The following is a 21567-nucleotide window of genomic DNA, read 5'->3' on the forward strand; positions in this document are numbered from 1 at the left end:
ATGCTGCCTGACCTGCTGCGCTTTTCCAGCAACACATTTTTCAGTTCTGATCTCTAGCATCTGCAGTCCTCACTTTCTCCTAGTTGATTTTAACCTACTGTGAATCCTCTTGCAAGGATGTCTTCCTTGAAGAAGCTCTCTTCCTCCCTCTACAAGGATCTCAGTGAGTCCCTCTCTCACTGCGCCCCCCCGGTCATCTCCTCTGCCCTGAAGCTCTTCAGCCACGTTCTCAAACAGACTCGCTACCACAGCCATTTCTCCTTCCTCAGCACCTGTCTACGGAACCGACTGACCCCGCATGGACTCCGGACTACGTTTATATTATATTTTTTTTCCCCTCCCTACCTTTTTATCTTAGCCTGCTTGGCACACCCTCCTCATTCCTGAAGAGGGGCTTATGCCCGAAATGACGATTCTCCTTCTCCTTTGCTGCCTGACCTGCTGCGCTTTTCCAGCAACACATTTTTAAGCCGTGATACTGTCCCTGACCAGCAATGCAACTCCACCCCCTCTCTTACTTCCCTCCCTGTCCTGTCTGAAGCATCTATATCTGGCAACTAAATGTTCCAGATCATCATGCCCTTCCTTCAATCAAGTCTCTGTGATAGCAATAACATCATACTCCCAGGCACTAATCCAAGCCCTAAGTTCATCTGCCTTACACACCATACTCCTTGCAATAAAGTAGATGCATTTCAGGCCACCAGTTCTTTTGTGCTCACCTGCTCTCTGCCTATTCTTCCCTCTACTAATGTTATCTTTATAATTCTTACAGTTTCCAGTCTCCACTTCGCTGCCTACTTGTTTTCTCTTCTGGTTCCCAGCCCCCTGCCACATTAGTTTAAAACCTCCCCAACAGCAGTAGCAAAAACTCCTCCAAGACATTGGTTCCGGTCTGGTTCAGATGTAGACCGTCCCTTTTGTAATAGTCCCACCTTCCCCAGAACCGGTCCCAATGTCCAACAAATCTGAACCTCTCCCTCCTACACCATCTCTCAAGCCACATATTCATCCTTCCTATTTTTCATTTCAATGCTGGCTAGCACGTGGCACTGGTAGTAATCCTGAGATCACTTGAGGTCCTCCCCTTTAATTTCTCTCCTAGCTCCCTGAATTCTTTTTTTTTTCAGGGCCTCATCTTGCTTTCTACTTATCGTTGGTGTCTATATGCACCAAGACAACTGGCTGTTCACCCTCCCCTTAGAATGCTCTGCAACTGATTGGTGACATCCCTCACCTGAGCACCTGGGAGGCAACATACCATCCTGGAGTCCCGTTTTCAGCCACAGAACCACCTATCTACTTCCCTCACAATAGAATCCCCATGACTATGGCCCTACAAGTCTTTTTCCCGCCCTTCTGAACAGCAGTACCATGATCCTGGCAATCGCTGCCCTCACTAGGTGAGCCATCTTCCCCCAACAGTATCCAAACGGAGGGAGATGACTGCAGGGGACACCTGCACTGCCTTCCTACTCCTTTTTCTGCCTTTTGGTCACCCATTCACTGTCTCTGTAAGCAATCCTAACCTGCGGTGTGTCCAGTTCACTAAACGTGCTATCCACAACCTCCTCAGCATTAGGGATGCTCCACAGTGAGTCCATCCACAGCTCCAGAGTCGTCATGTGATCAAACAACAGCTGCACTTGGACACACTTCTTGCAAATGTAAGAGTCAGTAACGTCAGACATGTTCCTAAGCTCCCACATCAAGCAAGAGTCACATGCCACAGGTCTGAGGTCCCCAGCCATTGTGAGCTTAGCTTTATATGAACTAACTAAAACCAAACAATGCACTTAAATAAATGAAAAAGAAAGATAAATAAAAGCCTTACCTTACAGGGTCTTTTTCTTCCAGTTAGAGGAGGGGAGCGGGAGGGAGATAGTACACGTGTACTATCTCTGGTTTAACCACTGCCCAAATATAAATTAAGCCCTTACCTACCCGAGGTAAGTCCCTTTTTATGTGGGAAACTTACCCTTCCTGGCAGCCCTTGCTTCACTCCTTCTCTCCTTGCCACTCTGGCAAAATGGATTTCCTTTATTCATCAGAGTATTGAGTACAGGAGTTGGGAGGGCATGTTGTGGCAGTACAGGACATTGGTTTGGCCACTGTTGGAAATTTGTATGCAATTCTGGTCTCCTTCCTATTAGAAAGATGTTGTGAAACTTGAAAGGGCTCAGAAAAGATTTCCAAGGATGCTTCTGGGGTTGGAGGGTTTGAGCTAAAGGGTGAGGCTGTTTTCCCTAGAGTGTTGGAGGCTGAGCGGTGACATCAGAGATTTATATAGTCCTGAGGGGCATGAATAAGGTAAATAGAGAAGGTCTTTTCCCTGGGGTGGGGGAGTCAAGAACTAAAGACATTGGTTTAGGGTGAGGGGAAAAGTTTAAAAGGAACCTGAGGGGCAACTTTTTCACGCAGAGGGTGGTGTGTGTATGGAATGAGCTGCCCAAGGAAGTGGTGGAGGCTGGTACAATTGCAACATTTTTTTTAAAAAGGTATTTGGATGGGTATATGAATAGGAAGGTTTAGAGGGATATGGGCCAGGTGCTGGCAAATGGGACTGGATTAGGTTAGGATATCTGGTCGGCATTGGCAAGTTGGACTGAAGGGTCTGTTTCCATACTGTATATAGGTAAAAACAATGAATGCAGATGCTGGAAACCAGATTCTGGATTAGTGGTGCTGGAAGAGCACAGCAGTTCAGGCAGCATCCAACCTGAACTGCTGTGCTCTTCCAGCACCACTAATCCAGAATCCATACTGTATATGTCTATGATGCTAAGGAATAACAAGTTTACCTTAAGTGTAATCCATTAGAGACACCAATTTAAAATTCCCTCTTATGGGGAGATGTGAGATGATTCAAAATTGAGACTGTGGTCTAATCAAAATTGACATTGAATTGACACTTTGACATTGAATGTAAGGTTTATGATAACCTAGCTAAAAATGTTTATTGGCAGGTTTGACATCACTGACTTTAATATTTTAATTTAAAAGTCACAAGTAGCCAAAGGAGAGGAAAATCTGATACTGCCAAACGGGAAATCTATGTTGCTGATTTAAATAAAGGTACAAATAATTTAAACCAATTTTCTTTTTTCTTGTATAACAGTCTAACGGCAGAACTTTGCTTCATGTAAAAATGCAGTGAAGTTTGTTTGACGGTTTATTGGATGCTATGAATTAGTTAAAAATGGTGTCAGTGGCATGCATGTGATGTTTCTGATGTGAAGTGGCTGCCATGTTGGTGAAAGGTGTCCATGCATTACCCAACATCAACCAAAGATATGCAGAGGAGGCACACTATGTGAAGTCAGTGTGCAATGCCAGTTTATGACACAGCTGCCATTTTGGAGCTACATGATCCTCCTACACTCTCTATTTCTCAAGGCTAAACACAGTCAATGACACAAGAGACTCTCTTCCAGTAGTTAACTTTTGATAGGTTAGTTACTGCAGTTCTCTGCACTTTGGATGCTTTTTCCATATGAATTCAAAGATTCAAATTGTAAAGACCATATTATCCTTTGTGTTTTTAATTGTGGACTGAAATGATTAAAAGCCACGATAATTGAAGGATTTCTACACCTTTTAGAAAGGAAGTTACCTCGTACTCATTTGTAAGTACTAATTGCACAGCTGTTTGTTTAAGCAGTGAAGGCCTAGTTGCAGATAAGCTGGAGTCAGGGTTATCATAGCTTCATAGCAGTAGAAGCAGGCATAGGCCATTTGGCCCGTCAAGCCTGCTCTGCCATTCATTAAGATCATGGCTGATCTATTCACTGTCTCAATATTATCCCTATAACCCTTTAATTTTTCTACAGTGCAAAAACCGATCCAACTGTCTTGAATGTATTCAATTTGTCTCTGCTTCCTTGGGCAGAGAATTTCATAGATTCATTACTCTCTGGGAAAAAGCAGTTCCTCCTCATCTGTCCTAAATGTACTCCCCATAATCTTGAGGCCATGTCCCCTAATTCTAGTCTCTCCTACCAGTGGAAACAACTTGCCTGCCTCTATCTTATCTATCCCTTGGAGACCTATAAAATGATCAATAACATTTCTTTGCATTCTTCTAAATTCTAGCGCATACAGTCCCAGGCAGTTGAACCTCTCCTCACAGGGTAACCCACTTATCTCCAGAATTTAGCCTGGTGAACCTCCTCCTCTGCACTGCCTCCAAAGACCAGTATATTCTTCCTCAAGTAAGGAGACCAGAACTGCGCACTGTGCCTCACAAACCTTATTGAATTCTTTGAGAAGGTGACTAAGGAGGTGGACGAGGGGAAAGCGGTAGATGTGGTGTATATGGATTTTAGTAAGGCGTTTGATAAGGTTCCCCATGGTAGGCTACTGCAAAAAATACGGAGGTATGGCATTGAGGGTGAGTTGGAGGTTTGGATTAGGAATTGGCTGGCTGGAAGAAGACAGAGGGTAGTAGTTAATGGTAAAGGTTCATCTTGGAGTGCAGTTACTAGCGGTGTTCCGCAAAGTATTGTTTTGGGACCATTTTTATAAATGACCTGGAGGAGGGGCTAGAAGGTTAGGTGAGCAAGTTTGCGGATGATACGAAAGTCGGTGGAGTTGTTGACAGTGAGGAAGGATGTGTCAGGTTACAGTGGGACATAGATAAGCTGCAGAGCTGGGCAGAAAGGTGGCAAATGGAGTTCAATGTAGGTAAGTGTGAAGTGATTCACTTTGGTAAGAGTAACAAGAAGATGGAATACTGGGCTAATGGTCGGATACTTGGTAGTGTGGATGAGCAGAGGGGTCTTGGTGTCCATGTACACAGATCTCTGAAAGTTGCCACCCAGGTAAATAGTGCTGTGAAGGAGGCATATGGCGTACTGGGCTTTATTGGTAGAGGAATGGAGTTCTGGAGTCCTGAGGTCATGTTGCAGTTGTATAAGACTCTGGTGCGGCTGCATCTGGAATATTGTGTGCAGTTTTGGTCGCTATACGATAGGAAGGATGTGGAGGCACTGGAAAAGGTGCAGAGGAGGTTTACCAGGATGTTGCCTGGTATGGTAGGAAGATCGTATGAGGAAAGGCTGAGGCACTTGGGGCTGTTTTCATTGGAGAAAAGAAGGTTTAGGGGTGACTTGATAGAGGTGTACAAGATGATTAGGGGTTTAGATAGGGTTGACCATGAGAACCTTTTTCCACGTATGGAGTCAGCTATTACGAGGGGGCATAGCTTTAAATTAAGGGGTGGTAGGTATAGGACAGATGTTAGGGGTAGATTCTTTACTCAGCGGGTAGTGAGTTCATGGAATGCCCTGCCAGTAGCAGTGGTGGACTCTCCCTCTTTATGGGTATTTAAGCGGGCATTGGATAGGCATATGGAGGATAGTGGGCTAGTGTAGGTTAGGTGGGCTTGGATCGGCGCAACAGCGAGGGCCAAAGGGCCTGTATTGCGCTGTATTTTTCTATGTTATATGTTCTAATACTCCAGGTGCGGCCTTACCAACACCTTGTACAATTCCAGCAGAACCTCCCTGCTCTTAAATTCAATATCTCTAGCAATGAAAGACCATATTCTGTTTGCCTTCCTAATTACCTGTTGTGCCTGCAAATCAACATTTAGCAATTCATATGGTACTTCTAAGTCCCTCTGCACAGCATAATGCTGCAACCTTTTACCATTTAAATAATACTCTGACCTACGATTTTTACTTTTAAGGTGGGTAACCTCACATTTACCATCATTGTACTCCATCTGCCAAAGCCATGCCCACTCACTTAATGTATCTAAGTTTCTGTGCAGACCCTCTACATTCTCTGTACATGTTTGCCTTTCACTCAATTTAGTGTAATTGGCAAAAACTTGGATACATTCCACTCAGTCTCCTCCTCCAAATCATTCACATAAATCATGAGTTGTGGGCCCAGCACCCTGCTCATCACTGATCTCCAACCAGAGAAATACCCATTTATCCCAACTCTGCTGTGTTAGTTAACCAGTCCTCTCTCTATGCTAGCACATTACCCAGAATGCCATGCATTATCTTTATGGATGAGTCTTTTATGCTGCACAATATTGAATGCCTTCTGGAAATCCAAATGTACAACATCTACCGCACTTGTTAATTTTTCAAAAGAACAGTGGCTCAGTGGTTAGCACTGCTGCCTCCCAGCACCAGGGTCCTAGGTTCAATTCCAGCCTCCGGTGACTGTGCAAACTCCACACAGACATCCTCCCCGTGTCTGCGTGGGTTTCCTCCGGGTGCTCTGGTTTTCTCCCACAGTCCAAAGATGTGCAGGTCAGGTGAATTGGCCATGCTAATTAGGTACATTAGTCAGAGGGAAATGGGTCTGGGTGGGTTACTCTTTGGAGGGTCGGTGTGGACTAGTTGGCTGAAGGGCCTGTTTCCACACTGTAGGGAATCTAAACTCCAAGTTTGTCAAACACTACCTTCCCTTCCTGAATTCTTGCTGCGTCTGCCTGATGGAACCCTTTTCATCTGGATGTTTCACTATTTCTTCTTTATTGATATCTGTAGTCATGAAAATGCTGGAGGCTGTTAAGCTAACTAGCCTATAGTTACCTGCAGTTTTCTATAACCTTTGTTTAAAAATAGCAGCAGTGTGACATTCGCTGTCTTCCAGTCTGCCGGAAACTGCCCAGAGTCCAGTGAATTTTGGTAAATTACTATTGTAGTTCAACTGGCAATAAACTGTTGGAATGTGGACTAATAACCAATCTTTAATTAAAAAGGCTTCCTGCCTTCCAACAACTGTGGTTCCGAGATCGCTGTGGCTAGTGAAACATTAACAAAGCAAAGCCTGATAAGGGCAATGCTTATATCAAAGTGAAAGGGTGTGGTAGCGGGGGAAATAAAGCAGTCCATCCTCCACTGTCCACCTCTCCCTAAAGGCATTGAGTGTGTTGGTGGACACTGCGTGCTCCCTCTCCAATGACACCTGGGCTCGAACAGAACCACAGAAGGGCAGGCAGTCGACAGACAACCTCCTCCACTACCTAGGTCTGTTTACAGCAAGCCTGGCCAAGCCTAGGAGCAGACCCACGAGGAGGTCCTCCTATCTGCCCATACCCCTCAGCACCAGGTGCCCAAAGTTCAGGAGTGTGGGGCTGAAGTACAACAGAAACATAACGGAAGGCTTTTCAAATAACTAAACGGAATGCAAATGCCTGTGACCAAAAGATATCTGGTCCGTGGAGTCCACAGCACTGCAAAGCAAGCAGTTTGGGGCTGGGAGTCTGTGATCCACTGTAATCTGCAGATGTAAGAGACTACTGCATGCAATACCCTCCACCCCAGGTCCTGGAAGGAGGACTCCTGTGTAGAAGGACCTCCACTGGGAAACCCTGCTGTCTGGCAAGAACACTCCTGTTCTTCATCATGGAGCCCTGGCTGACAGCTGAGGCTGTTACTTTACTGCAATCAGAAGTCATTCTGAGGTACACCTCACTGACCTAGTTCCAATCACTATGTCCCTCCTCCGGAGTCTGGGGACATAGTCAGGTCTGGTTTTTAGCACCAGGTAAGGTTCCTCCATCTCCACCTCTGATAAAGGACTGCGTAACACACTATCTCACCAGAGTGTTTTGGACAAAATTCATTCTAGGAATCAAGGCAGTGACTTCTGTGTCCATCTGAAATTCTGAAGGCATCTTCAAAGCTTGATGGATAAGGGGAACCCACCTGTTCTGCAACGGGCAGAAAGGCTGTGGTGGAGCTGGCTGTGTTTTGCTCCTGCACTGTTTGAAAGTTTGGAGCTTTCATGTGGTCTCCATGCTTGTTCAGAACAGTTACACCTACCTGTACTTTATACAATCATCACTGTACCTGACTACTTACCCACGTGGGGCTATTCCCATGGTTCCTACACCAAGCTTCCTGAAGGAAACTGTCCCTTTCACTCAGTCTTGTGTCTGCGACTGGCATTCCCCATGCTGTCACTTTCTTGCTCACCCACCCAATCCCCGCAGTTCAGGAAGATCAGATTTAACCTGGTGTGGTGTCGTCTCCCCATCAGCAACAGTGCTAAAACTATCCTTGTAGTTGCATGAGGGGTGGTTTGAGTATCAAATAGCAACCCAGGTCAATTCAGTATTTCATGAAGTTAGTTTCTTTTTAAGCTTGCCTTCAGTACTGTTCACCTTTAGGAAATACTGAAATTCCTTGCAGCTAAATGTCCTGTTATGTGGCCAACACTTCTAGGAGCCTGTGTATTGCAAAAGGTCTGCTCCGTTTTTCTGTCAGTGTTTTGAATAAACCCTATACACATCAGCCACTATAAGTAGGCCTCCACATTGACTGACTGACAACATATGAGCCAGTGATTGGACTGCTACACATTGATTTATGTAGGTCCTGAGTTTACCCAGCCATTCCCATGCAGCTATGTCTGTATCCAATCCTGGCTGCCAGTCAATGTCTCACCAACGTCTTCATTTTGGAAACCCTTGGATGACCCTGGTGGAGTTCAGCCAGTATCAGTTCAGCCTTTACTCTGGACAAATTGCTCTTGCTCCCCATTAATATGTCATCCTCTGGTCTGTTGTCTCTAGGTCCAAAAAGGTTGTGACATCCCTCTGGTTTCCGTCGTTGTTGTTGTCTGTTGCAGTTTTGTCAGGACCAGATCTCATGGCGTCCAAAGTCTGATTGTCAGCTGTGACCAAAAGCGTGTCCAAAACACTTCAAACCATTGCGGACTCTTCCTGTGGCAGTACCTCCAGCGGTATATCTGCCAGCAAAAGGCAGCTCAAGGTATCTGCTTTTGCTATTTAACCTGGACAGTTACAACTTGTAATTATATGAACTTTAGTATTAGAGCCCACCACTGAATTTGGCCTGAGGCTATGGGCACTACAGTCATATCATCTTTAAGTCGGCTTAGCAGGGGTTTGTGCTCCACTTTAATGTTATTACAAATTTAATGCCTGTAAAGGTATTGGTGAAAGCTCCTGACTCCAAATATGACTGCCAAAATTTCCTCAAACCCTCCGAGCATCCCACTCGGGCCTCCCTATCCCTGTAACCCTGCATTTCCCATGGCCATTTCACCGAACCTGCACATCTTTGCACTGGGAGGAAACCCATGCAGTGCGTGTGAACTCCATGCAGACAGTCTCTCAAGCAAAGAATCAAACCTACGTCCCTAGCTCCTTGAGGCAGTAGTACTATCACTAACAACTGAACCACTATGCTGCCCTTTTTTAAGGCTGACTCTTTTTAAGAGTCAATGTGAAGGTGCCAGGATGGAGGCCAGGCTATGTAGAACTTTCTGTAATAGCTCACCAGCCCAAGGAAAGAGTGAAGCTCTGGTACAGATGTGGGAGCCAGGGCACCTTTGATTGCCCTCACCACCTTCCAACAGATATAACCCTTATCGACTCTGTAGCCCATGTAGGTCACATTTTTTTTTTCTTTTCCAAGGCATGTGCCTGCCTGGGACAAACACCTAAGGACTGTCCAAGTTCTCTAACTGCTCCTTCCTGTTCTGTCTTGTTAGCACGTCATCTGGTGACCTGGGGTAGATTTTGTAAAAATGTTCTTCATTGTCTACTGAAAAGTTATACAGGTTAACAATACCCCAAATGGCAGTCTGGTATATTGGTACAAACACTTGTGGGTAGTGATTATAGCGCACTTCTGGGAATCCTCATCTGGGACATGCCTCATGTCCACATTAGTGAAGGGTAGCCCCTGCCCCAGCTCTGTGGATAAATCCTCAGTCTGGGTATTTGTGCAGCTGCGAAAAGCAGTTTACATTTGTTTAAAATCCCACAAAAGCAACTGACCCATGATGCTCAAATTGGTATGACTAATGCTGCCCATTGCACAAACTAAACTGGTTTGATGATGCCTTTGCTTTCCGGCCTTCTGAGTTCTGCCTCCAGTTTTGCTGGTAAGGCAAATAGCACTGGGTAGGCCTTGCAGAATCATGGAATTGCATCCTGGTCAACATGTGAGGTGGCCTTGCCTCCTTTGACAGTCATTAGACCTTCCTGAAAAATGGGCATTTAATTAAGACTTCACCCAGGCTGCTAATTTCTAATCAAAATGTTAGCCAAACTAGGTAAATCTTCCTCAACTAATTTCACCCCAACGAGTACTGAAACAGTTGCTTAAGGGTTGGAGTCCAGGGCAAATTTTGTTAAAGACCGGTTCTACAATCAGTGAAATGGCTGCACTGGTATTGACCTCCATTAGAACCAGGTGACCACTTAAGCAGGCACTTGTTTTGGTTATGATTTGGATGTCGCAAAGCAATTTAACTGTTCCAAACCAGATGTAAGTGGACTTTCGAGGGTGTGCACTCTCCTGGATATGGGCTTATGCAGTTTCTTACTCAATTTAGATTTCGTGGGATGACCTTTTTTGCTGTTTTGAGTTCACATATTGGCAGCAACTACAATGGCTTACCAGCCCAGATCCTGAAGAAAACTTTAACTATTTTGGCTGAGGCTTGGCTTTGTTTTGGGGTTTTTGTGTAGGTAGACCTCCAGTCCCTCTGTTCATGATGTGTCCCGAGTGAGGCTATGCAATTGCCTTCACTCCCCCAAGTTCAGTCAGATTGGGGAGGATGTCCACTTCCACCAGAATACTCTGCAACTCGTGCTCCACTTGCCAAATTTTTCCAATGATTAAACAAGCACTACAACTGGCTTTTGGTCCAGTTGGGCTTTAGTTCACAGGTGCTTTTGCAGGGTTACATTAATCCCACAAAATGAGATGCACTTGCTAAGGGTTAAATCAATGTCACATGCCTCTGCCAGTTGTCTTAATCTAGTCAAAAGATCCCAATACAGATTTCCCAGAGCTCTCAAATTGCAGAGTACAAATTGGAGGAGGCTTGGGAATGTAATATCCCTAACTGGTCAAGGAGTTGTCAGATTTAGTTTTAACATCTGGTACCTCAGGGACAGTTAAGTTCCTAATAACTGAAAAAGCTGCAGGTCCACAAGCTGTCAAGAGAACTACTCATTGCTTTGCCCAGAAAAAATAAAATTCTTTCCATGTACTGGGCCCAGTCTTTGGCAGGCTCAAACCAGTCAAACTTTCCAAGTAACAGAGTGATGCTAGAAATAGTTACCCCAACTCAAAGACTGCTATTATGAACTAATCTCTTCAGCCTGTGCCAGTGAGAGAAAAGCAATGTAACAACTCGAGACCTGTATCTAGTCACCAAATAGCCCTTTATTTTATTTGTGGATAGCCTTTAACACTGATCTAGCTCTGAGTCTGCTATCAGTGTGAGCAGGATGTCTGACGCTCCTGTTTTTTTTTCTTTTTTAATGTTGCATGATCAAACAGTGAAGGGGAGGGCAGGGATTAAATCAAATAGAGTTGGAGGGGGAAATAATGCACTCCACTCCCTGCAGTGCCCACCTCTCCCTGAACAGCTCCAGGGTGTTGGTGGACACTGTCCACCATTCTCCAAGGACACCCGGGCTCTAACGTAACCGTGGAAGAGGGGCAGGCAATTGGCCCTAACAACCCCCTCCACTGCCTGCTGTCTGGACCTGTTTATGGCTGGTTTGACCCACCTGTTCTTAACTGTTAGCTAGGCCTCCCTGATTGGGGCTGTTAATCTGGTTCAAGCAGGGAACTCTTTACAATCACTGCCACCCATCTACAGCAAATGTGCATGTGTCACATTATAGGAAGGTCCTAACTCAATGCATATGTTTGAGACATTGATAATTAATTAATCTGAGCTGGTGCTGGAGTGGAGGTGGATCTTCATTGTTTCATAGCTCTTCCTTCACTATCTGGATGTGTTACAATTCTTGGGTACTTGAAGCATGGAAGAGTTAAGGATTGGCTTAAAGTGAAATCAAAGTAAGCAGTGCATGCTTACACCATCAGTGGCTTGAGTCAGAGGATGCTGATGACTGGATTCAGTATGTTGTAACTCTTTCAATTCCTGCAGTTGTGGTAACTATGGCCTCTGCAATGTCCTTTTTTTCTCATTGGATTGGAATGTGCAGGTAATTAACTAATTGCCTCATAGTGAAGGTGCCCCTAGCTAGTAGCAATCATCATTTTGATTGAATATCATCTTCATTTTTTTTTAGGAAGGGAAGAATGGATTTTGAGTAAGTGTTTTATGCTTTCATGATCGCAGATAGAGGAAGATGGTAGCATAATGGTAATATGTGATTTCAATAAATCTGGAATAGAGTTTGCCTATTGGTGACCCTGCAACCACTGGTTGATAACTATCTCATCACTAGTGTCCCTTTTTAGGGAAAGAAATCTGTAGTCCTTACCTGGTCTGGCCTACATGTGACTCCAGGCCTACAGTAATGTTAGTCTATCCCTAACTAACAACCAACAATTTTTAAAATTACAGGGACTTGAACAAATATGTCTGAAGTGAACTAGAAAATTAGATTACAGGATGCATCAGTAGATGGGGAGGTGATGGCCTAGTGCTATTTACACTGGACTAGTAATCGACAGACCTTGGTAATACTCTGGAAATCTGGATTTGAACCCCAGCACAGCAGATGGTGAATTCAAATTCTAATAAAATTGTGGAACTTAAAATCACTGACTTGTCAACTGATATAAAAATGATCTGGTTTATTAATATGCTTTTTAGGTACCAACCACTAGAATGTCTTATGAAATGAATTTGGACAGACTACCTAACAACCCTGTTGAGCCTGCAATGTCTTTCTTAACAGCTGGGCACCAGTGCCAAAATTGGGAGAGCTCTCTCAGGTTAGTCAAACAACAACCTGAGATAGTCATACACTCAGAATCACACCTTTTTTTATAGACAGTGTCCTAGAAACCATTATCACTGTCCCTGGATATGTCCTATCTGACTGACAGGGAAGATGCAGCAGAGGTGGTAGCATGATGGTATACTGTTGAGGGAGTTGCTCAATGCTGCCTCCAGACCATGAAGTCTTGGTATCTGGTCAAAAATGGCAAGGAAACATCTGATTATAATATACCATCTACCCATCAACTGATTTGATTTATTGTTGTCATATGTACCTAAAAAACAAAAAATTTCATTATCCTTTTATGTAGTTGAGACATCATAGGGTATTTAGACAGAATGAGGCCTACGAGGTTATAGCTGCTCAGGAGGTGCATGAATGTAAGATCGACGTGAAATTCGAACAGACCATGCAACAGTCTAATAACAGCAGGGGCAAAGATGTTCTTGAATGTGTTGGTATGTGTGTTTCAGCTTCTGTATCTTCTGCCTTAGGAAGAGGTTGGAAGAAAGTATTACTGAGGTGTGAGGGGTCTGGTAGCCTTTCCATGGCAGCGAGAAGAGTAGATGGTGTCAATGGATGGGAGGTTGGCTTGCGTGATTGTCTGGCTGGGCTGTGTACACAACTTTGTGGTCCTGGGCAGAGCAGTTGCTGTACCAGGCTGTTATGCATCCAGATATAATACTTCGTGGTGCATCTGTTAAAGTTGGTGAATGTCCTAGACTCCTCAGTGTGGAAACAGGCTGTTTAGACCAACAGGTCCTCACTGACCCTCCAAAGAGTATCCCACGCAGACCTATTCCCTTATCCTATTACTCTATGTTTACCCCTGAATAATGCACCTAAGCATGTAACCTACACGTCCCTGAAACACTATGGGAAATTTAGCATGGCCAATTCACCTAACCCCTGCATCTTTGGATTGTGAGAGGAAGCCCATGCAGACACTGGGAGAATGCGCAAACCCCCCACACAGTTGCCTGAGGCTAGAATCAAATCCAGGTCCCTGCTGCTGAGAGGCAGTGGTGCTAACCACTGAGCCATCATACCACCCATATGCACATGCTGTATTTCCTAAGCTTTATGAGGAAGAGGCGGTATGGTTGTGCCTTCTTAACTATTGTATCTATGGGGGAAGTCCAGGGCAGATTGTTGGTTATCATCACTCCAATAAACTTGATGCTCTCAATCCTCTACACCTCTGCTGCATTGGTGTGTCTTCTTCCTTTCTTTCTGAAGTCAATGATCAGTTCTTTAGTTTTGCTGATGGGGAAAGATTGTTATCTTTGTCCTATGATACCAAGCATTCTGCCTCATTCCTGTAGTGATTTGATAGTGAGACCACTCAAGCATTATCACCAAGACAGCATCAACCCTGGTTTAATGGAGAATGCAGGAGAGCATGCCAGGAACGTCACCGTACATACCTAAGAGATGAGGTATCAACCTAGTGAAGCAAAAACCTTCACTACCTGTGTGCCAAGCACCAAATGATCAGCTGAGCTCAGCACTTCCACAACCAATGGAACAGATCTAAGCTTTGCAGTCTTGTCACATCCAGTTATGAATGGTGGTGGGCAATTAAATAACTCTCCAGTATAGTCCAAAATATTCACATCCCCAAGAACAGCGAGCCTAGCATGCCAGTGCAAAACGTAAGACTGAAGTATTTGCATCAATCTTCAGTCAAAACTACCATATGGATGGTCCATCTTGGCCACCTCCTGAGATCATTACCCTCAGTCTCCAGCCAATTCTAGATTGCTAGATTACTTAGTGTGGAAACAGGCCCTTCGGCCCAACAAGTCCACACCAACCCGCCGAAGCGCAACCCACCCATTACCCTACATTTACCCCTTTACCTAACACTACGGGCAATTTAGCATAGCCAATTCACCTGACCTGCATATCTTTGGACTGTGGGAGGAAAAAGTGAGGACTGCAGATCAGAGCTGAAAATGTGTTGCTGGAAAAGCGCAGCAGGTCAGGCAGCATCCAAGGAACAGGAGAATCGACGTTTCGGGCATCAGCCCTTCTTCAGAAATGAGAGTGGGAGGAAACCAGAGCACCCGGAGGAAACCCACGCAGACATGGGGAGAATGTGCAAACTCCACACAGTCTGAGTTGGGAATTGAACCCGGGTCTCTGGCACTGTGAGGCAGCAGTGCTAACCTCTGTGCCGCCAATTCCATTCACTCCACGTGATATTAAGAAAAGGCTACTGGCCGTGTCAAAATTCTGGCAATAGGGTGAGGCATCTAGAACTTGCAGCACCCAGAGACAAGCTGTTCCAGTACAGCTACAAAACTGGCATCTACCTGACAATGTGAAAACTTGCCCAGGTATGTCTTTTACACACTAAGCAAAATAAATCCAACCCAACCAACTGCCACCCCTTCAGTCTACTCTCACTTATTAGTCAGGTGTCACCAACAGTGCTATCCAGCAGCATCTGCTCAGCAATAACTTGTTCAGTGACAGCTTAGTGTGGGTTCTGCCAGGGCCACTCTCCTCCTGCTCTCATTACAGTCTTGGTTCAAACATGGACAGAAGAGCTGAATTCCAGAGGGGAGGGGAGAGGGACAGCCCTTGACATCAAAGCTGCATCTGACTGAGCATGGCATGAAGGCGCCATAGTAGAACTAGAGTTCATGGGAATCTGGGGGAAAACTCTCTGCTGCTTGGATTCATACCTGGCACACAAGAAGATGGTGGTAGTTGTTGAAGGTCAGTCACTTTGGCTCCACAACATCCCTGAAGCAGTTCCTCGGAGGAGTGTCTTGGGCCCAACCATGTTAGGCTGCTTCATCAATGACCTTCCCTCTGTTGTAAGGTCAGGTACTGACACAGTCCACTTCCAAATTGAAACTATGACTTTCAACATATTGGGGGTTGCCATTGACTAGAAACTGAGCCAGACTAGTCATATAAATACATTCACTACAAGAGCAGTTCAGACACTAAGAATCTTGCAATAAATAATTCCCTAAAGCCTGTCCACCATCTACAAGGCACAAGTTGACAGTGCATTGGAATGCTCTCTACTTGCCTGGATGAGTGTAGCTCCAACGCCACTCAAGAAACTTGACAGCTTTCAGGATAAAGCATTGGTGCTGTATCGACAAATATTCACTCTGTCCTCCACTGTCACTCAGCAGCAGTGTATCTACAAGATGCAGTGCAGAAACTCACCAACGATCCTTTGAACCATCTTTCAAACCCACAACCATCAGAAGGACAAGGGCACCAGCTATGTCAGAACACCACCACCTTCAAGTTCCCCTCAAATCCACTCACCGTTATCACTTGGAAATATATTGCTGTTTACTTAGTGTTGCTGGGTCAAAATCTTAGAAGTCCCTTCCCAACAGAATTATCGATGTACCTACACTAAATGCAACACTTCAAGAAGGCAGCTGTCCACCGTCTCCTGAAAGGCAACTCTAGAATGGCAGTTTACGTCTCATGAATGAACATAGAACATAGAACATCGAACAATACAGCACAGAACAGGCCCTTTGGCCCACGATGTTGTGCCGAACATTTGTCCTAGCTTAAGCACCTATCCATGTACCTATCCAATTGCCGCTTAAAGGTCACCAATGATTCTGACTCTGCCACTCCCACAGGCAGCGCATTCCATGCCCCCACCACTCTCTGGGCAAAGAACCTACCCGTGACATCTCCCCTATACCTTCCACCCTTCACCTTAAATTTATGTCCCCTTGTAACACTCTGTTGTACCCGGGAAAAAAGTTTCTGACTGTCTACTCTATCTATTCCCCTGATCATCTTATAAACCTCTATCAAGTCACCCCTCATCCTTCGCCGTTCCAACGAGAAAAGGCCGAGAACTCTCAACCTATCCTCGTACGACCTATTCTCCATTCCAGACAACATCCTGGTAAATCTTCTCTGCACCCTCTCCAAAGCTTCCACATCTTTCCTAAAGTGAGGCGACCAGAACTGCACACAGTACTCCAAATGTGGCCTTACCAAGGTCCTGTACAGCTGTAACATTACTTCACGACTCTTGAATTCAATCCCTCTGCTAATGAATGCTAATACACCGTAGGCCTTCTTACAAGCTCTATCCACCTGAGTGGCAACTTTCAAAGATCTATGTACATAGACCCCAAGATCCCTCTGCTCCTCCACCTTACTGAGAACTCTACCGTTAACCCTGTATTCCGCATTCTTATTTGTCCTTCCAAAATGGACAACCTCATACTTGACAGGGTTGAACTCCATCTGCCACTGCTCAGCCCAGCTCTGCATCATATCTAAGTCCCTTTGCAGCCGACAACAGCCCTCCTCACTATCCACAACTCCACCAATCTTCGTATCGTCTGCAAATTTACTGACCCACCCTTCGACTCCCTCTTCCAAGTCATTAATAAAAATTACAAACAGCAGAGGACCCAGAACTGATCCCTGCGGAATGAAAGAAACAAAATGCAGTGACAGGCATTTAAAGAGTTATTTTGGAAGACTCCAAAGAGTTACTTTCAATAAGAAAGAAATCGTCCAACAAGAAATGCAAGCCACCCATTGATAACTGAAAAAAACAAAAGCATCAAATTTGAAAGAAAAAGCACATGATCCTGCAAGATGAGTGACAGGTCAGAAGATTGGACAGAACATAAAGAACTAAAAGAGCAGTAAGGAGAAAGAAATTAGAGCCTCAGAGAAAGCTAGCAAGTAATATTGTTATGATCTTATCTGATGTTATTGCTGGACAAGTTAGATCCCAGACTTAAATTTGGCTTGAGAGATCATTATTTTGTATTTGTTATTTAATGAGGTAGCCTTTTACTGAAGCACCAGCAACAATGCTGTAATTTGATTTTAATAGTAAAATGCAAGTTTGTTACACAAAAGAGAAAAAACAAAATGAACAAACCAAGCAATTTAGATATAATGGACTTTTAAAGATTTGAAGCATAGTAAACTACAATCCCATCAATCCCAACTTTGTCACTTTACAGTACTTAAATGCCAGAGGGCATTCACTTCTGTCACATAATAAATATACATATATATAAATTTAGCTTTCTTTCAAATCCTACTCTTGAGCCTGTTCCTTGATTAGCTACCGAACTGAGCTTACTCTTTCTCAGCTTCAAATAACTTCAACAGGACTGAAACCAAACCTGTCTGGAACTTTTCGATGAAAAACCCTTACACTGATTGTAACCTATTTCCTAACTTCAGAACTAAACCCTTTCTCTAGGAGAAACTTTCTCAGACATTCAACTTCAACAGGACTTCTGCAAACAAACCAAAAGCTTTCCAAGCTATGAGTACTTCTAAGCGAAACAAAACAATGTAACATTCTTCTGAATTGAAAGCAAGATAACACTCCTCAGTATTTACTCTGTCCACTCGTAAAGCTCTCCGAATGCAAATAAATTCCCATTGTCATCCAAGGACTTCCCCCTCTCGTGCTGGTTTTTAAAAAAAATACTCATGGTTTCAGAAATATGGACATGTTAATCATTAAACACCCTCAAAATACAGTCTAAATCCACATGCCACTAGTTCAAAATTCAAACGCTAAAATAAATTGTGTAGATGTTAATTAATATACAATTTTTGTTATCTATGAATCACATCCTTTATGTCACACTTGCGAAGAATGAAAATGTATCTTTTAAGAGATATTTTTCATGACCTATCAAAAATTGTTAATACTATTTATATGTCACATTAACAGTATTAACATATTGACACTAAAGATCACCAAAGTCTTCACCTGACAAAGGAGCAACGCTGCAAAAGCTTGTGATTTCAAATAAACCCATTGGACTATAAGCTGGTTTTGTGTGAATTCTGACCTTGTCCATCCCAGTCCAACACTGGCACCTCCATGTCATCAATACTAAAGATGAGAGGAATTACACAGTAACCATATTTTACAGAAGTCCATGGGCACCATAGCTCTTGGTGGTCCATCACATATCCTCTCAAAAAAGCATCCACTATAACATTTTCTTTTCCAGGCCATTGAATGATTTTCAAATTATGTGGTATGGGAATTGAACTCCACCAAAATAATTATAAGTTCTTGTCTTGAAATGTTTCCAAGAAAATCAATAGGATTTTAATTACCAGTTCTTTCCATGTTGGTAATGTCTATTTCAGAATGATGTGTAGACAACACAAAACCTAATGTCTGCTTCTCAATTATTGAATATTTTTGCTGACAGGCAGTCAGTTTCTTTGATTAATCGGTGTCAGGCTGTGGCATTTCTTATTCATGCACTAAAACCGATCCCACACCAATGTCACTAGCATCAAACACCAATTTGAAAGGAGTTCTCATAATTAGGCTTGACTAAAACCAGTGCAATTCTGAGCACAGCTTTCAAGATTTCAAAGGCACTTTGACGCTCTTGCGTTCGTTCACAATTTCTGCCTGCCTTCAACAAATTTGGAACAAACTTGCAGTAGAATCCACTCATGCAATTATTTCATGTTTTGTCCCAGGCACAGGAAAATCCAAAATAGCCTGTACCATCAACTCTCCAGATATTACTTGGTCTTGTCCCACATTGTGGCCCAAATAAGTTACCTTTGTCTTGGCAAGTTCAATCTTCACTAACTTCATAACCAAATTGGCTTTTTCTAGCCAGCCAAAGAGTTCAGTCAAGTGGTGTAAATGTTCTTCCCAGATTTGGCTGAAACCAACCAAATAATTGATGTTAACAACCGTATTGCATACAGCTGAATCTTGCATTTTCTTTTGGCCCCAGGAGTTGTGTTTAACTTTTTGGGGGCTTTTTTTTGCCATGAGGCCTAGCACGATTTACTGATATATCTTCCCAATCTTGCCTCATTAGCTGTGTACCTCTCCTCTATCGTATTTATGTCTGATTGATTCTAGCCCCATCCTAAACTTGCCATTCTTAGAACAACTCTCCTCATGCCAGATATCTGTCAAAGGGCTGGCTTCTCTTGTACCATAAGAACCTATCTATCTCTGTTCCAATACCATCTTTGAAAGGCTGCTGTATATCCAGACCAGTGTCAGCAAACCAGCATTGTCTCTCAACAGCAGTTTCATGGCACGGCAGCCATATGCTGCTTGTAGCATCCAGCCAGCACTTCCTCATGCATACAACCCTATTCTCTCGTCCTCGTCACCGTTTACCCACCAGGCCACTCAGTTCACATGCAATACCTCCTCATATGTCCTCGGGATGGTATTAGCTCATAGGTGGCCTAGTGGTAAGGAACGTGTAATAGTGTATGCATCCATACTTGGCTAATGCAGAGCATAAATATACCAAGATAGAGAAGGAAGGTTTGCTGGTCTTATCTGGAGTCAGGAAGTTCTACCAATACCTTTATGAACATACATTTGTAATAATAATGGAGCACAAACCTCTGTTAAGTCTACTCAAAGAGGACAAAGCAGTGCAGCCCATAGCCCCAGGCCAAATTCAGCGGTAGGCTCTAATTCTAAGGGAATATAATTGCAAGTTGGAACACCATCCTGGAGGCCAAATAGCAAATGCGGATGCGTTGAGTTGGTTCCCGCTGGCAGATACATCACCAATGGTACCGCCACTGGAAGAGTCCAAAATGGTTTGAAATGTTTTGGACATGCTTCCAGTCACAGCTGCCGATATCAGACTTTGGATGCAGAAAGATCCGGTCCTGGAAAAACTGGTGGCGATGGAGGAAACCAAAGGGCCATTTGCATGTACACCTTTTCGGACGGAATTTCACATTAGCTCCAGGATCCCACATCTCCCTCTGGCTCTGTGCCTCTTAACCTGAGCCGCCTCTGGAATGTGTTGTATGCCTTTCAGGGAGTTGAAATGGCAGCTTATGTACAGACTGGTATTGCACACCATCCATCCTTTGTCCTTCATCCACTGCCCAGACAGGACTTGGTGTGTCTATTTATCACTGGGCAGCGGAGATCCCTAGTGGAAGGCTCTCTGTGCGGGATTCTTCCCTCTTTCAGGGATCTGGGGTGAAGGGTGTTGCATGAAGCAGTCCCATATTATCACAGATTGCTGTGGTTCACAGACTCCCAGCCCAACTGCTTATTTTATGGTGCTGTGGAGTCTGTGGACTGTGTATAAATTGGTTGTGGGTGTTTGCACTCCCTTTTTAGTTATTTGAAAAACCTTTTTGCTACGTTTTTGTTTGCACTTCAGCCCCATTCTCCCGATCTTTGGGCACTCAGTGCTGAGGGGTGTGGGCAGATTGGAGGACCTCCTGTGGGTGTGCTCCTGGGCTTGGCCAGGCTATAAACAGGTCCAGGCAGCGGGCCATGGAGAGGGGTAGTCTCTGCCAACTGTCTGCCCCTCTTCGGTGGTTCTGTTTGAGCCCAGGTGGCCTTAGAGAAGGAGTACATGGTGTTCACCAGCACACTTGACATCTTTAGGGAGAGGTGGGCACCATGGGGAGTGGAGTGCTTTATTTTCTCCTCCAATTCTATTTTGGTTTAGTCCTTACCCTTCCTCTTCACTTTCCTCCCATAGACATTGCCCATATCAGGCTTTGCTCGATAATGGTTCACTGGCCACAAGGGTGTTTTTCCAGGTGGTGAAAATATAGAATAATGTTCTTTTTTTTTACTGAGTCTGATCAGACACCCAACCACGGGTGAAGTGGAGTTGGGTGGGGGGGGGAAGAGAAGCAAAATTAACAGGAGTATGAGAGGTTCTGTTCATTCTGAGAGCTGCCACTGAGGGAGCTGGGTCAGTGTCAAGGACTCTTCACATGTAAGTAAAGGGTGACGTGGTGACAGGGTACCAGCCTGTGTGGAGTTATTTCAGCTGTTTACACCAGAGAGTCACTTAGTGCCCAAAAGCACACAATTAGAGTGGTTATGC

General features: G+C 44.3%; 1 protein-coding gene across 5 annotated transcripts in view; it reads left to right on the forward strand.

Annotated features, from left to right (window-relative positions):
• vdrb (vitamin D receptor b) overlaps positions 1–21567 on the forward strand; it is a 319754-nt gene that overhangs the window by 95825 nt on the left and 202362 nt on the right. Inside the window, exons 2-3 of one of the 5 annotated variants that reach the window (XM_072567383.1) lie at positions 2967–3075; positions 8543–8741. The exons of 2 other annotated variants lie outside the window; for them this stretch is intronic. The gene's annotated coding sequence lies outside the window, so the exon portion shown is untranslated. Of the gene's footprint in view, positions 1–2966; positions 3076–8542; positions 8742–21567 lie in introns of those variants that run through there. 2 more of the 5 variants (XM_072567384.1, XM_072567386.1) reach the window with 2 other exon arrangements.

Source organism: Chiloscyllium punctatum, chromosome X (assembly GCF_047496795.1).
Source record: "Chiloscyllium punctatum isolate Juve2018m chromosome X, sChiPun1.3, whole genome shotgun sequence".
In the NCBI taxonomy this organism is placed as follows: domain Eukaryota; kingdom Metazoa; phylum Chordata; class Chondrichthyes; order Orectolobiformes; family Hemiscylliidae; genus Chiloscyllium; species Chiloscyllium punctatum.